General features: G+C 45.8%; 1 non-coding gene across 1 annotated transcript; it reads left to right on the top strand.

Moving 5' to 3' along the window:
- Positions 1-13037: 13037 nt before the first annotated feature.
- Positions 13038-13172, top strand: LOC142425239 (small nucleolar RNA SNORA21). Its single transcript, XR_012779588.1, has one exon. It is a non-coding gene; the product is annotated as a small nucleolar RNA SNORA21 (small nucleolar RNA).
- Positions 13173-18009: the final 4837 nt, after the last annotated feature.

Below are 18009 nucleotides of genomic sequence, written 5' to 3'. Positions count from 1 at the left end.
GCCTATAGTGGTTCTCAAACTTCCTAATGCTGCGACCCTTGAATACAGTCCCTCATGTTGTGGTGACCCCCCCCAACCACAAACTTATTTTTGTTGCTACTTGATAACTGTCATTTTGCTACATTATGAATCGGGTGACCCGTGAAAGGGTTGTTCGACCCCCAAAGGGGTTGCGACCCACAGGTTGAAAACCACTGTGTAAGGCATCTCCCCGAGGCAATGCTACAGATGCAGTGCCGCCTAACATTTCAACTTGAACAGCTTGGCTAATGTGCTCAGGTGTGTGTTGTTTTATTGATAGTGGATCGATCCCCTCAGGTGGGAGGGATGTATCTATTGACTGGAGCTGCTCAATCGACTCTAGGGGATTAATATCCTCCTCTTCTGGATCATCAGCCCATATGTTCCCATCACATGTCTCAGGGTCCCAATTCTTTCCGATTAATGCCCTTACTTTGATATCAGACACTTCTAGACCTGCAACTCAGCTGACGTATGATGAGACTCTGGATCTGGTTTGCGGCGATGTCAGCTCCATTACTAGAGGAGAGAAGGCTCCCCTTTGTAGCACCTGCAGGCACTTTGGGGTCTGTTATTCAGCACTGGAGACGTGCTTCTGAGGTTCTGAGATTGTCCCTTTCCTTGGTCACATTTTCCATTGTAAGGAGGACCAGCCAAAAAGCTTCCCTGTACTTCTCATTCTGACAAAATTGTTGGAAAATATCAAACACAGGATCACACAGCCTCTCCTCTCACCAGCACTTCATGTACTGGTGGTGCTACTGTGGGAATTAGCTTTGTGTCTTCACACCAGGGCTTACCACCACCCACTCCAGTAAGAGTGGCAGACTTATCCATGCCTTTAGGGGTAGAGCTAGCAGTGTCAGTGCTGTTGAGCCTAATAAGGCTGGAGAGCCCATTTGAGAAACCCATATTTATGATCTTGTTTCTCTAGAATCACTCCCAGTACCTACTGTGTTAGGCAGCATTCTCAAGAGAAACAAAACTAGGACACATGATTATGTAGATAGATAGATAGATAGATAGATAGATAGATAGATAGATTAGATAGATGATAGATTTATACAGCACAAAGGAATATAACAGCTAATTAGTTCACACAGCAATACAGAGAGCTCAGTTCAACTTACTTCCATTAATATACTGGAAGTCCTTCAACTCACAATAGCCAGGATCCAAAGTCTAGGAAGCAGACAGCTGAGTCTTCCCTTGAGCAATTCAAGCCATCCACCCACACAGCAAACAGCAGGGCAGGTTACCAAGTCAGCAGCTCAAGAGCTTAGCATGCCAGGCCCAGATGGGATATCAAACTCAAGCAATGCAAGACAACAGGATCCACCAGCCTCAAGCTCAAGTGATAAATACACTAGCAATATGGCAAAGCAGGTCTCCAAGGACCCTCAAGCTCTAGCAACACGATCCACAGGTTGGCTGTCCCACAGGTAGTGTAGCTCACAAGTTGAGGCAGAGAACTAGCTAAAGCAGTCACACACTGGTTCGGTCACCAGAGAACAAGAGAGTGAGGGGCAGACTTTGCTGTACCATTTATCTCTTTGCCCTCCAACCAAACTGCAACCTTATTAATCCCACATGTCCCTATTGGCCAGGTTGGCACCATAAACCTACCTATTACAGTGACCATTGACTATTTACTTATTTAAAGTAACTGGAGAAAGGCAAAGACCTAAATATTTTGAAAATTGTTGGACTCGTGGTCCAAGTTGATTTTGAGTCTTCCGAGATCTGTTATAAAGGGTTAAAAGACTGAAGAAGAATTTGAATAATCAATTATCATTGGAATTATATAGAATATAGGATTTGTTAAAGGGATTTTGCTTTGAGTTACATGATTGACTCTTAACCCAGGAATTGGAGACAGTGAACCTGGCAGGTCAATGGCAGTTGATTAGATATTGGCTCAGTCATGGTCTCATGATCTATACTCCCTGATCCAGGACCTATCTGCTGCCCCATCCCAACACTATCAGTATATCAGACAATAGTATGAGCTATAACTGTGCCAGGTTTTGGTAGTTACATAATCTGGTGTCAACTTGTGGATTCAGAGTGAAGGGGTGGATTCTAGCCTGTCAATAAAGTAGTAGCTTGATGACCTCATTTGGGAGGCGTTAAGGAGATAAATAGCTCACTGGAGGCGGGACAGAGGTTCATCCCCTGTGAGACATCCCTGTGGAAAAGACACATGGAGAGAGGCTGATGGAGCCAGATCTCTGGAGCCGAAGAAGCCACCTGGAGACCCTTGCCAGCACTAAGATGCTTACAAATGCACTGGATTCACAAGACTTCCTACCCCCTGGCCTGTGATCTTCATACACTCAGCATCATTGCATGTATTTTGTGAGTCTGAAGAGGACTTTATAGATTGGTATTGGACAAATGGGCTAATATCGGACTTATAGACTTGATCTGGACTGGGCTGGGATGTTTTCTGAATGTACAATTACTCTTGATATAAAGCTCTTTCTTATACACATGTGAGTGTCTCCATGAATTTGCTTCACTAGTCTACCCAGACTAACACACTGATGCTCACCCATAAGAAAGGTTTGCCTTCCAAATGTACTTCCAAAATACTGAAAGGGCCATGAACTACCAGAACAAACAAATCTGTCTTGGAAGAAGTGCAGCCAGAATGCTCCTTGTTGGCAAGGATAGAAAGACTTTGCCTCACATACTTTGGTCATGTTATTAGGAGAGTCAAGACCCTGGAAAAGGACATCATTCCTGGTGATTAGAGTGGCAGTGGAATAGGGGAAGCAGCTCAGAAGATGGATTGAGACAGTGGCTGCAACAATGGGTTCAAACAGAAGAACAATCACCAGGATGGCCTGGAAGATGGCAGTGTTTCGTTCTATTGCTCTTAGGGTCAGTGTGAGTCAGAATGGACTTGATGGAGCTAATACCACCAGCGGCTCCTTGGGAGAAAGACGGGGCTTTCTAGTCCAGTAAAGGGTAACCATCTGATGGAGGTAGGGGGGAAACTGAGCAGCTGATACCAAGGACTCAAGTAGAAAGAAAATGTTTTGAAAATGATGATGGCAACAGATGTACAAATGTGCTTGACATGATGGATGGATGGATTGTGATAAGAGTTGTATGAGCCCCCAATAAAATGATTTTTTTTTAAAGAGTTACCATCTCAGAAACCCACAGTGGCAGGTCTACCCTGTCTTATCGGATCGCTGTGAGTTGGCATTGACAGGATGGCAATGAGTTTGATTTTTTTGGTTTAACAACAACATGAGAGGTAGACAGTTGGTAAATCCAAGACTCATACCCAGTAACAATTCATTCCACAAAATCATCTTCATTAGCTTCATCTTGCTTAAAAGACTGACGGACAGATCGTTTCTTGGAGTTAGTTCATCTTTGCTCAAGACTGTTTTTTTAAGTATCCCTTTTTTGAATGGACTCTAATAAAACTAAAGTAAGTATATTATGTAGAGAACTTGTTTACAGACATCTACTGATTGCAGACACTCTTGAACACATTTTATTTGGAATAAACTCATGCACCTATGAACGAGAACCTCCGTAGCAATACTTTTTGACATACTCTTTTGCACTTATGACCCAAAAAAGTGCAAAATATTTCCATAATTTGTATATTTATTATGTATACAATGTTTTAGTATATGGAATTAAATAAAATATGTACTAAAGTACTTTTAATTTTTTAACGTGACTTTTAAAATACTTGAATGAATGTACTCACATTATACGCATATGTACATGTCGAGAGAGCTGCGCTATAGGATGTCCAAACAGAATGAGGGAAACTGCATGGTTTAAAATCAGAAATGGTGTCCATCCGTTTGTATCCTCTCACCACGCATGTCCACTATATATACTGAGCAACTACTCTGAGAAGCTAGATGACCTGAAGAAGAACCTGGCAGACTCATTAACCACCTGGGATCGGCAGGTGGCACAGCCTTGCTGACTGAACACCAAGAGGACTTGATGCACTTACTGATGAACACCTCACGGTACAGGGAAAACTCCTCAACATCATGACAAATGGAGAAAAGAAAGAAGTTGTCAAGGCTTTCATTTCACCAGGATCCACAATCGGTGTCCTTGGAAGTGGAAGTCAAGGAATCACAGGAGCACTGCCCTGGGCAAATCCGCTGCACAGATCTACCGCCTCCGCATGTGAAACAGCGGAGATTTTACTTGAAGAGTTCCTGACCCGAGCCATGCTCATGTAATGTGAAAGTTGAACAAAGAATGAAAAAGACCAAACAATAATCAGTGCCTTTGAATTATGGCGTTGGCAAAGAGCAGGGAAAGTACCATGGGCTTCCAGAAAGACAGACAAAGCTGTCTTAGAGGTGAGGAGCACATCGTGCTAGGTAAAGTAGAGAGGGTGGATGGACAAGAGGAAGCTCGTTGACAAGACATTTTGGCACAATGGCTGCAACAAGGGGCGCCAGCATAACAACCCTTGTGGGCATGGCGCAGGACCAGACAGGGTTGCCGCTTGTCGTACACTGCGGTGCTCTGAGCTGGGGCTGATGTGGTGGCACCTAACCTAACACAGGGTGTAGAGGTTGTGGTTTCAATTGTCCTTCCATTGAATTCATCACTTGAGATCCCTGCAAAACACAGGTCCTGAAGAGTAACCAGAGACTCCCACAAACTCAACAAATAGAAGCTCTCATTGTCGCCACCATGTCACCAGATGTGATTTCTTTCCGAGAGCAAAATGAATAGCGTCTCAGGTCCATGTTAGGTGGTCCTTAGTTTGATGAGTGGGCTCTTTCCCATTCCTTTCAGGAAAGAGATCGGAGATGGTTTGCATTCACATGGAATAAACAACTATTACCTTTCTTTTCTGGGTTCAGCTTTCATATCTTTCCTCCTGTGGCCTTTGGCAAGATAATGCCCCAAAGCTAACCAGGTTTCCATGTATAAAATCACATGAACTGGGCTTCCCTTAAAGGGTGACGAGGAAGACCAGCATGAGCTAAGGTAGATGCATACATGCCTGGCATATACTCAATGAATGTATGTGTCTTTTCCCCTTAGAAGCCACGGATAAAAGCCTTGAGTGATAAAACATCTAGAGCATATAAATTAAAGTAGTAGGAATTTTACCTCCAGTTTTTATGGTATAGGTAAGTGCAGAAAAGGCTGCTGTCAGCTTATCTACAAAGATTATGTATTAGTGGCTCTCAATGCTGGTTCTGAAGTTACATGATAGAACGACTTTGGAAAGTGTTTTAAAATGGTGCCTGGCTAACAAAAGATATAGCGTCTGGGTCTTAAAGGCTTGAAGATAAACAAGCAGCCATCTAGCTCAGATGCAACAAAGCCCACACGGAAGAAGCACACCAGCCTGTGTGACCACGAGGTGTCGAAGGTATCAGGTATCAGGCATCAAAGAACAAAAAAATCATATCATTGTATCAGTAGGCAATTGGACACCCCCGTACTGAAGAGTCACAAGGAGGAGATGAGCAAGTTAGGGTGCAGAGTAGCAACAATGAAACATACAACTTTTCTCTAGTTCCTAAATGCTTCCTCCCCTCCCACTATCAGGATCCCAATTCTACCTTACACATCTGGCTAGACCAGAGGCTGTACAGCGGTACAGATAGGAACTGGAAACACAGGGAATCCAGGACAGCTGACTCCTTCAGGACCAGTGGTGAGAGTGGCGATACCTGGAGGGTGGAGGGAAGATGGGGTAGAAAGGGAGAACCGGTTACAAGGATCTACATATAACCTCCTCCCTGGGGGATAGACAACAGAAAAGTGGGTGAAGGAAGATGTCAGACAGTGTAAGATATGACAAAATAATAATAATTTATAAATTGTCAAGGGTTCATGAGGGAGGGGAGAGTGGGGAGGGAGGGGGGAAATGAGGAGCTGATACTAAGGGCTCAAGTAGAAAGTAAATGTTTTGAGAATGATGATGGCAACATGTACAAATGTACTTGACACAATGGATGTATGTATGGATTGTGATAAGAATTGTAGTAGCCCCCGATAAAATGATTTTTTTTTTAAAAACTCATCTGGATGACCAGACCCCAACCACAGAGATTCTGGTTCAATTTAAGTTTTATTTATGTATTCATTTATTTGTTTGTTTGTTTTATTAAAAGATCATTTTATTGGGGGCTCTTACAGAAGTTTCAGATTGTATACTCTGTTCAGTTACTGAAGATGTTTAAATATCTTTGGAATCACTGTCTTGAGAGAGTCTGATAAATTTTTCAAAGGTCTCCAGGCGGTTCTAAAAGAAGCCAGGATTCAGCACCACATTGCAAGCTCTTCAGGTTCTCCTACATCTTGGATACGTGATTTCCCTTCCCGGGCTTTCTAGCTTACACCGGAATGTCCATCAGCCCCTGGCAAGCTTTAATGAAATTATGACATCTGGTAACTTCTTTGTGAACCTTGATAGGGGTTCAACATGCAATTAACACCCTTGTCGCTAATTGCCCTTCAAGGTTCATGAAAGAGGGACAGAGATCTCTTCTCTGGCTGCTGGCCGTCTCCCAGCCCTGGACTTGTTATTCTGCATGTGTTGTGGGGTCTGCGGCCACAGGAAGGTCCTGAAGTAGGTTAGCTGAGAAGACCAGCCCAGCCCAGGTGTGAGCCGGTGTGGGAGGCTATTAGCTATTAAGCACAGCAACCCCGCTGTCAGCATATTTGCAACACGTTTCAAGATTGGGTCAGGAGGCCAGGAGCTGATGATGGATTTTTTATTTATTTATATATTTATTTTGCTCGTGAGCCAATTTGAGATGTGTAGGGCTTTCTAGCAGCTGCTGTGAAATCATGGGGTTGCAGAGAACTGGCACCCACGGAGAAGGGGTCATGACCTTCTTCTGGACAGCTCATCCCGCCCACCCCACCAATCTCCCTATCTTCCTGGTGAGGTGAGGCAAAGAGGGCTCAGGTAAGCGCGCCGCGCGTTCACGGTCGGGCCGCCAATCAACTTCTGAGATACCCAGGAAGTGGGTGTGGCCCTTTGCTGCTAAGCTCTGGATTGGCTCTGGGCAACCTGCCGCTCTCCGCCACGCCCCCGTCATTACCATTCCGTCCATGCAGATCAGGTGGCTCCCGGAGGAGAAAGCAGGGGCTACATTCTTGGCTATAATGAATAAGGGCCAGCCCCCACACACACACTTAGGGGGCAGATTCGATCACATTATTTCCAGTCTCTACCTCTCCACTAAAATGAGGAAGAAAATGCTCCCCATACTTACTAAATTCAAAAAATGTGAGCATCGGCCGAACCTAAGGAGGTAAACTAGCTTTCCATCCAGTGCTATCCGGGCCACCACTTCCTCTGTGAGCCCTGGACGTCTCCCGTGATGGGGGTGCACCTGTATCCAGGTACTCTCTTGATTACCTAAAGCTCTATCCCTAGTCTACTTCAAATAAATGTCTTTTACTGGCGTTTCAGAATGCAGCTCAGCAAAAATCGCACAGCACTTCTGAGAAGTGATCGCTTCTGCTGCCAGGCCCCAAGGATGGAGGCGACACCTGAAACTCAGGAGTGTGTCATGTCAGCGTGGCGCCCTCTGACCCCTGGGTGGCTCAGCAGGCAACACTTGGAGCTGCCTGCAAAGTTGCCCAGAGCACTGCCGACGGGGCTTTGTTTCCTTCCTTGCTTATGATTTTTCTCTTTTTTTTAACACTCACAAGCCTTAATTACTATCTCCTTTGGATGTTTGGTTGTTTAAACCATGTCTTTTCAATACAGAAGGCATTTTGAATAAAATGGAAAAATTTTGTTTGAGATACTATGTATCTCATATTTCAATATACCTAGTGAGACGTACATGTCCCAAGAGGTCTCTGGTGCTGGGGTTGGTGAAATGAGGTTTCTTCCAACTGCACAATTATATAGCCCCACCACCACCACCGATGACACAACATACTAAGAGTGAGGTAGCAACATCCCATTAAATCCCAAAGACAAAAACTCAAGCCCATTGCCAGTGAGTTGGTTCCAACTCATAGTAACCCTATCGGACAGAGAAGAACTGCTCCTTAGGGTTTCTGAGACTGACTCTTCATGGAGACTGATCACCTCAACTTTTCCCCATGGAGTGGATTTGAACCGCTGGCCTTGTGATGAGCAATTAATGAATTATGCCTCCTAGGCACCTTCACTAAAACCTCAGAGGTGGGCTCTATATGTCCCCTGGGTCATGGGAGGATTGACATCTTAGAAGCGCTTTCCTCCACCCATCCTTTGGGCAATGACTGCCAGGCCAATAACTTTGAAGCCCTTACAGCTTCTTTACCTCAACACCCATTCTGCAATGGTACCATCGCCTGGAAACCCTGAGACAATGCTCCTTGATAGTCCACGAAGGACGTGTGCTTGTGTGTTTTGTGTGTGTGGTATAAGGAGCTCTGGAGTGGTCTGGACTAAGATTCAGAGTCTAAACCTACCATTTAGAGCTCTGTGACCGTGGGGAGATTATTTAACATCTCTGAACCTCAATTTTCTCCTGTAAAATGGGATTAATAATCGTCTTCAGAAAAATGAAAATGTGACAGGAGAAAATTTGGTGTGAGGAAGCACTGTACTTTATCACACCAATTAAGAGCATAACAAAGCATAGGCCCCCCTAGAGGTATAAATATCTTTATATAAAATGGACCATCATAATGATAAAAATATAACAAAGAAACTAGCAATAGAAGTGAATTTCTTTAACTTAAATAGACATCTATTTCATAAACAAATAATAAAGAATTTAATAAAGGCCATGTTTAAGAGTGAAATATGCCCACTGTTACCATGTTTGTCAAATATTGCATTCAAATGCAAAAATAAGAAGAATAAACAATATTGGTGGGAAAGAAGGGGAAACTGCCACCATTCAAGCTTATATCATTGTCTGCCCGGTGTGGTGGTAGTCACTGTCCAGTGGCTTCCTCCGTATGGTGACACTGTGTGGGGAACAGCTTCACGGGGGGCGGGGGGTCAAAGCTGTGGCCCTTCAGAAATAGATCACCAGGCTTGTCTGCTGAAGCGTTTCTGGATGAGTTCAAACTCACCTAGTAATCTAGCACTGAGCCACCTGTACCACCACCACCCAGGGACTCCATAATTACGACCTAACCCCCCCCACGTAAGATTCTATCAGTAAATTATTAAAATTAACACGAAATGTTAGCAAGGTGGTTGACGCAAATCAAAGTGTGAAATCATGGCATTTCTAAATACCAACAGCATGTAGAAATTTTTTCAAGTTTTATGATCGAATTAAAAATGAAGCCCTTGGATAGATTGGACATTCAAATGAGCACCAAATGATGAAAACATGCTCAGCATCATTAACCATCAAAAAGATGCAAATCGAGAGCACAGTGAGCTACCATTTCACTCCCAGTAGGATGACTAAGATTGAAAAATACAATAACAACTACTGTGGGCGGGGTTACGGGGAACTGGAACTGTAGCCTTTGCTGGTGAGGATGAAAACCTGCAGCCTCTGTTGTGAAAAGCAGTGTGTAAGTTCCTAAAAGTACTAAAAATAAAACTACCATACGACCCAGCAGTTCTACTCCTAGGTACATACCCCAAAGACGTGAAAGCAGAGGCTCAAAAAGAGATTTGGCCACCAATGTTCATTGAAACACTGTTCACAATAGTCATAAAAGTGGCAACAACTTACATGTCCACCAACAGATGACTGGATAAACAAATATGCAATGGAAGATACTCAGCTAAGAAGGAAAAATGAAGTCTTGACACATGCTACAATGTGAATGAAGCAGGAAGACATTATGCTGAGAAAAATAAGCCAGTCACAGAAAGACAAATGTTGCATGACCTCACTTACGTAAAATGATAAGGAAAAAGCAAATGGATAGAGACCTAAGTTTACTAGTGGTTGCCAGGGATGAGGAGGGGGAAGGGCGTAGAGAAAGGAGTAGAGAGTTAACTGAATGGAATTAAACCACGTTGATTAAGGGTAGGGTGTATAGCTGAGCTTTGTCATTGTTGTCAATAGTTGTACACCTGTAAAAAATTGAATTGGCAAACGTTCTGTCAGGGACATATTTACAAGAACAGCAAACAACAAAAGAATGCTTGTGGTTGCTTATGTACAACCAAACACCTCGTGGGATTTGGCTCCTTGGTCTGGAGAATTAGGGTTATAGTTTCATGGGGCATTCCAATTAATTCACCTAATAGGGTTTAATATTGTAGTTCCTGGGGTCTTAAAAGCTTGTGGGCAGCCATCGGAAACACAATACTCCATCTCTATTCATTTAGAGCCAAAGGAAAGAGGGGAGTCGGGAGTGAGCAGAGGACATGGTGTGGCTAACTGCCTCCATGCACAGTGGTGCCTGGCTACTGACTGAGCATTCTGATCAAAGACTCCCTAGAAAAATTCTGGTCAAAGGGGAGGAAATGCAACACATGATTTAAAATTCTCATGGACTCCAGACTTTCTGGAGCCAACATGGTGGATGAACCCCTAAACCTACAGCCCCAAGTTATTCTTTGAACCTTAAACCAGAAACCACCCTGAAGCCATCTTTAAACAGAACAATAGTTTAACTAGTAAAAGAAGAAGGAGACAGTCTGTCTTGAGCATTCTGCTCTTTTAAGAACTCTGGTGGGTACGGAAGTGACACCAGTGACTGGAAAACTAGCTAGAACCTGAGGTGGCAGTGAGTTGACACCATTGACGAAGGACAGCTCAAAACAATAGGTGAGTGAGGCTGATTGAACAACTTGAAGAACGTGATCAGTCCCCTCAACTGTACGTGTGCAAACAGTTCAATTGCTGTATGTCATCAACAACCACCACAAGATAAAGCACATTTAGGATAAAATTTAGCATGGGTCTCTATATTCCTAGGTATCCTGAATCCTCATCGTGGACTTGCCCTTCGTATCACACATTCAATCCCTCAGCAAGCCACCAAAAAGCCCCGCTGACCCTAAGTCTACACTGCATGCCTCCGATCACACACACTTTCCTTGGCTCACCGTGACCAAGGACACTGTAGGCTTGAGAACAAGAGAGAAAACTGTTCCATCATTTCTTAGTCCTGCTGCTCTGTTACCTGTGTTGATCCTTATCATCCAGCCTCCCCGCCCCCACCCCAACCACAGAAACAAAACCAGTTGCCGGCAAGCCAGTCTGACTCACAGCAAACCCAGGAGTTACAGAGTAGACCTGCGCTCTGCTGGGTTTTCACGACTGTGACCTTGAGGAAGGTGATCACCAGGCCTTTCTTCCGGGACACCAGCGATAGAATTCAAAACACCACCCTTTCAGGCAACAGCCAACTCCTATTGCACCACCTCGAGGGGCCATGGCTCTCATACACTCATGCCATCTGAGAACCCAGCACAGGACTCAGCAGTCAGGCACGGTCTTGGGCCTGGCAAGGTCAAGTGCAGAAGGAGGCAGTGTAATACGCTGGTTCACAATAAGAACAACGCCCCCCCCCCAAAGATAGTGGTTGGAAAAGTACATTTTAAAGAATATGAGTCAAGATTCTATTTCAGATAAGGGTGGGTTCAATTCCTAGCTATCTCTTGTACTGCCTCTGGAAGGTAGGGCAATTTACATAGGACACTAAGATCCATTGTCACCCATTAAAGAGAGAGAGAACAATCGCACCTATGGAGAGATCATTAAGATCACGTGGGTGGAGAGCTTGGCACAAAGAAACCGCTCAATAAATGTTACCAATGAAGATGGTGCCCCCCAGAGGCTGCGAGGGTACAGAGGTGACCTTCGTAAATGGATGAAATATTAGATTCCAGAAATCCAAATTGAGCCCATGGGGTACTATTTGTCCTTTCATAACTGCCAGCAATAAATATTAGTAAACAGCTAACGTGTGGTACTAATGAGAATGTGTGGAAAGAAGTTCGTTCATGAAATGATGGTAGTAGTATCCACCGATGAAACTTTCTTTCTTTTTAAAATCATTTTTGGGGGCTTGTACACCTCTAATCACAATCCATACACACAACCGATGTCAGCATCCTTGATGGTGCACAGAGGCTTTGACTCCGAAATCTTCCTCACAAGTCTTTAGCGAAGGAAACAGAAGCAGTCCTAGTTCAGGAGCATCGGGCAGCTTGCCCTTGAAATGGTGTGTACATTATTTTGATATCCCTATCAACGAACACCTTCACTGGGGCACGTGCACTAGTGTTCACATCTCAGTGAAGGTTTCAAGTCGTTCCTTGCACGACGGACGGCTAGCTATGAACGGATGCATCTGACTTACAAATCTAACTTAATCACACTCTGGGGGGTGTTGGACGTCCTACTTCTGCCATGGAGGAGGCGTGGTCCCAAGACTTACGCCCTGACCATTCCCTGAGGCGTTGTATGAGGAGGGAGATTGCTAAGTCATCGAATAGAAGGCTCCCTGGTGATGTAGCTTGTTACAATTTGGGCAGTTGTCCACAAGGTCAGCGGTTCAAAACAATCCTCCACTCTGAGGTGGAAAGATGAGGCTTTCTACTTTGTCAAGGTTATAGACTTGAAAACCCTGGGGGGTGGTTCTACTCATCCTATAGGGTCACTGTGAGGTCGAATCGACTCAGTGGCAGTGGGAGTTGAGAATGGTAATCATATATGTAGTCTGCGGAGGGATTGTCACTGTTTCCACATTAACTGTACCAAGCACCTTTGCATTCCCACTAGCAAGGGATGAGAGTTGTAATTTCTCCCGATCCTCATCAGCATTGGTCCTGATTATGATGATGATTATTATTAATCTTAGCCATCCTAGACCTTGGGCAAGTTTGTGGAAAAGCCAGCTTGAGTTTATTCCGCAAACAATGTGTAAGCAGCGATTCACTGTTACCGTTTCTCTTTGCTTTTTGTTAAGAGATTGTCAATCTACTAAGGACCCCTGGTGGTGTAGTAGTTACATGTTGATCTGCTAATCCCAAGGTCAGCAGTTCGAAACCACCACCAGCCACTCTGTGGGAGAAAGACGGGCTTTCTACTCCCATAAAAAGTTATAGTCTCTTCCCCCTTTTAAAAGCACTCAGTGGGCCTTTTACCAGTGACCCACTGGGCCATCAAAAAGGGCAGATTAAAAACACCACTTATGGGTGAAGCGGCAACATGTCGTGCTGGTCAGCTTCAATCAGTGATGTGACAGAAGCAAAAAAAAAAAAAAGTTATAGTCTCGGGAACTCACAGGGCGCTCTGCCCTGTCCTACATCCATTCCAACTCCGTGACAGAGTTTGGCTTTGTTTGGTCAATACACTAAAATTATTTTAATAACTAAAATATTAAGCACCACCATGCCTGGACAGTGGGGGTAATAGGTACAATCTCATCCTGAAATTAAGTCATTTGATTTACTTATTAAGAAATAATGCCTTGACAAAAGCAAGCCCTAGTTTGCAACTGCTGAGCAAGTGTTTAGGGCTCAGGTGGCAGAGTGCTCCCTGGGCCGAGCCTGTCATCGGCCCCCACCCCAGAGCAGGTCTCAGCCTCACACATAGACGTCCTTTTCAAGACGCCCAAGGAGTGAAGAGAGAAGCAGAGGCACGCTTCTATGCAAGCACCCATAAAAATGCCTCTAAAAAGAGACTTTTTTGTTGCTGCTCAAGTGTGATCTATACTTTACCAAGTAGAGGAAAATGTTACTTTGGGAAGCAAAAGTCATAATAAAAACTTTTCTCTTAAAATGTTAAATGTCATGGTGGAAACAAGGAGGCTTCTATCTTTGGACCTCTGTGTCCCCTTCTCCATCTATGGGGGTTCCTCGCATTTGCCAGTGATTTTGAAAACGTCAGAAAATGTCGCTGGGCGTGCAAAAGGCGCCTCTACTTCCAGGGACAGGCCTGATGTGGTTAGCAACTGGAAAGGCCTGAGTGTGGTTAGCAACTGGAAAGGCTTGCCTGGGGCCCAGAGAGAGGGAGGAGGGAACCGGGTTCTTTCCTGTCATGCTCATGACTGTTAGCTTACTGCCTTTTGCTCTGGTGTGCAGACGCAAATGAAAGGTATTCCCGTGAGAAGAGTTATGATTGCTTTCCTTCTTTGTGCTTTCTGTGTTTTCAACACGAGTTCTGAAAGACGAGTGTGACCAGGTCACGATTGCCCTATTTATATAGCCAGGGAGGCCCCAGCCCAAGGTATCTCTGTAGCATCCTTCTGAGTGTGTGGAAGGATCCCCCAGCCCACCTTCAGTTTCCAGGTGTGCTTTTAATCGAATGTAAAAATCTTCATTTGAAGGTCAAGCTTAAAACCCAAAGGTGGGTAGGAGGATCTCCTTTTTCAAATCAAGGTGAAATGTTTAATATCTCATGGACCCCACTTTTGAAATGACCCCCCACTTGATAGCTTGGGGTCCCTGGCGAGTGCAAATGATGAAGGTGCTCAGCTGCTAACTGAATGTTTCAGGGTTCCAGTCCACCTGGAGGTGCCTCTGAAGAAAGACCTGGTGGTCTACATCTAAAATAGCAGCCATTGGAAGCCCTGTGGAGTCAGGGTCTACGCTGACACAGGTGGGGTCAGCAGGAGCAGAGTCAATGGGACAGCCTCCAATGCCAGCATCCTGGTTGGCTAGCTGGGTTCCCTCCTCCTCGGCTTCAGAAGGAATCAGAGGCTCTGGTTCTGCTGGCTGAGGAACCTCTCAGCCCACCAGCCAGAGTGAGCCCAAATCTTCTCAGGAGGATCTGTTTCCTAGCTGCTGCCCAGCAGGTCTGCACATGGAAAACAGCCATGCTGCATCCCAGGAAGAGAAGAGGAGCATGGGCAGGAGGGAGGGGCAGTGGCTGGACTTCAGGCCAAGTCAGGATGTCAAGACTTCCTGCTTTGAATGGGCTCCCGTGTTGGGTGTGCAAACTTTCAGAGAGCCAGCCTTTTCCATGCACGGTCCTGACCAGGACCCCAAGCCCCCCACCACTCAAGTCCAGGCTCACTCCCCCAGCTCCAAGCACTTGGCTAGTCCCTTGGTTGCACACTGGGACAACTCCTGGTGACTCTAAACCCTGACATCAATCCCAACTCCACCACATCCCACCCTCAGCTCATTGCTCATCAACACTCACTGCACCTTGGGGTCACACATGAGTGAGCATGAATTTGTTTCTCTAGTCAAACACGCACTAACACAGTGGTTCTGGGCAGATTTGAACCTCCAAACTTTGGATACACCACTGATTACGTTGATCATTTGTGCTGCCCGTGACTCTGCAGACGAGTTTACCCGCTCCCGTTGAGTGGATTCCAATCCACGGCAACTGCATCTAGGATTTCTGTGACTGTCGATCCATCTCCCAGGAGTGCACTGGACGCTGGCCTGGCAGTTAGCAGCCCAACACGTACGCCTCCCACAGCGCCACCAGCGTTTCTTGCAGCTGTGTGCACAGCCCTGCATGTAAAGGAAGCCAAGGTCAAGGACCTAATGACTATCAGGTGTGTTCCTGATAATTCTACAGCTCCAGGGCCCAACTCCACAACGTAGAAATTTAAAAAAGTAAAATAACAAGCAACCAAGACCCCAATGTAAGAGATGAGGAGGGGTGGGGGTGGGGAGCTCGGAAACAACTCTTAATCAATCTTAGTTTTTATCAGTTTGTCCTTTCTAGAGAATAAAGGAATACGGCGTGCTTCATCTTTCTACTTTTAACATTTTAAAGTGCACCTCAAGCTTTAGTAAATGCACCAATAAGAATAAGCGCATGCCGTTTTATTGCAGCCAGTTAAGGAGAGGGAATTCTTCCCCGCCCCCTCCCGGTAGGACTTGGTACCATCTCCGGCCGGCCGGCCGCCAGGCCCGGCTTAGCTCGTCCGCTGCAGCCGCAGAGCGCGCTCGGCTTTGCCCGGGCCTCGCGGAGCCCCGGCCGGGCTCCCGGCGGTGGAGGCGCAGCGCCATCGCGTGGACGGTCTGGTTCGCGGCGCTGGAGCGCTGTGGAGACCGGTTACCTTTTCACTACCCGGTGCGGGCGCGCGGTTCCAAGAGCAAATTAAGCCAAAGCCCAGAGGTTTCCCTCAGCAACACCATTCGCCGCTTGGAATTGCCTGAGCCCGGTTCCCATCTAAATACCGCTTTAGGGAGCTCGCCAGCCAGTGGCGCGGGGGTTACGCAAGACCAGGGATTCAACACCCGCAGCCGCTCTGCGCAAGAATGAGCCTTTGCGCTCGCAGGGTTACAGCCTGAGAAGAGCTACCCTGTCCTACAAGGTCACTGTGGGTCAGAATTGACTCCGGGACTGAATGGTTTGGGTTTTTTGGTTTGGGTGAGAGGGTTGGAGTTAAGCCAGGGTAAGCAACTCCGGCCACATGGTCGGAGTGTATGTTTAATGACAGAGGGCAGAGCCAGCGGGGGGTGGGGTGGGGGCTCTGCCAGGAACTGGGGACAGAGGTGGGAGACGGGCGTGGGCGGAATAGGCCATGCTCACACTGGGTTGAGAGGACAGAGGTTCAACCCGTGTTGTTCTGTCTTTATTTTACTGTGAGTTAGGCGAAATTTACAGAGCAGATCACCCATTTTACATTCAACAGTTCAACTCATCCACTGCAATCACCCCAACATGGCATCGCTGATCCCACATCCTCCCGGTCCTTTCCTGTCTCCCTTCCTCCTCTCCTAACCCTCTGAACTTCGTCTTTGGGGAAGTGGTTGCCTCTTGATCTTAAATGATCGATTATTCTAATGCAGAAGTGAGTTCATTTCCAGACCCCAACGGTGGCTAAAGAGCCTCGTCTTAGGTTGGGAGACCCACCAATCTCCATCCTCCCAGTAATCCAAGTCTCTGTTGTGATGTTCGGTTTTGTTCCACATTTTTCTCCCACTCTATCCAGAACCTGTTACTGTGATTCTCTTCAGAGCAGTTGGATAGTGGGAGCCGGGCACCATCTAGTTCTCCAGACTTCAGGACTGTGGAAGCTGTGGGTGTGGTCCATTAGTCCACTGGACTAATTTTTCCACTGTCTTTCTATTTGGGTCACTCTTCTTTCCTAAGACAGAGAGAGACCAGAGCTGCACTTCGATGACCACTCACAAGCCTTTAAGGCCCCAATGGCTACTCTCTTGGTGTTCTTGACAAGGATGCTGTGAGATGGAGACGCGCTAGCTCATCCAGGGCTTCTGTCAGTGCTGAAAACCATCCTCGTGGTGTTCCTGTGGGATGGACCGATGTGCAGCTTTCTTTGTAACATTCTTTGTAACATTTCTTTGTAACATTCTATTTTGAAGTCAGCCTAAAGGACAAATAGTCGGAGACTGGTTGGCTCAGAAGCGATGCTGCCATTTATAGTCCTTAAAGAGGATGTCGTATTGAGCTATCCGTGTCTAGCCTTTTCTCTGGTCATAGATTTTACTTCCATTAAAGCATACATACACGCTTCATTGTAAAATGCCCCTGCGGAATGTTTGTGAGCATGGGCAAATATTCTCATTGTACTGCTGATTTTTAAAACCCCACAAATTTTGGTGTGTCATTATGGCGTGGACCTTTAGCTTGTCAAGAGCCCTGGCAGTGTAGTGGTTATGCACTGCACTGCTAACCCCAAGGTCAGCAGTTCGAAACCACCACTGGCTCTGAGGAAGAAAGAAGGGGCTTTCTAGTCCCATAGAGAGTCAGTCTTGGAAATGTGCAGGCGAGTTCTACACTGGTCTATAGAGTCGCCATGAGTTGACCTTGACTCAATGGCAGAGAGTTTGGTGTTTTGGTTTTACCTGTGCTAGCATGTTCTGTTGCACACAGCACCGGATGCCCTGTCAAGTCCTTCCTGGGACTGAAGGAAGCATAAACAAAGCATTAAAAGAGCTAATGTTTACACTCAGTCTCCAGCTCCCAGATGTCTATATACATGCAGAGCGAGAAAAGGGGCAGGAGAGAACACATCATCAACAGGCGCTGCCTTTCTTAAAGATTCTGGCGATTCTTATCTGACTATTTTGCTTTCAACCGTGTGCTTTTTTTGTAGACTGGAAGAGGTCTTACCACTTAAATCAGAAAAACAGTCAAAATTTTAAAGCAA

This window comes from Tenrec ecaudatus, chromosome 13, assembly GCF_050624435.1.
Source record: "Tenrec ecaudatus isolate mTenEca1 chromosome 13, mTenEca1.hap1, whole genome shotgun sequence".
Classification (NCBI taxonomy): domain Eukaryota; kingdom Metazoa; phylum Chordata; class Mammalia; order Afrosoricida; family Tenrecidae; genus Tenrec; species Tenrec ecaudatus.
Note: the sequence above shows the minus strand (reverse complement) of the source record. Positions and strands in the feature narration are given on the sequence as shown.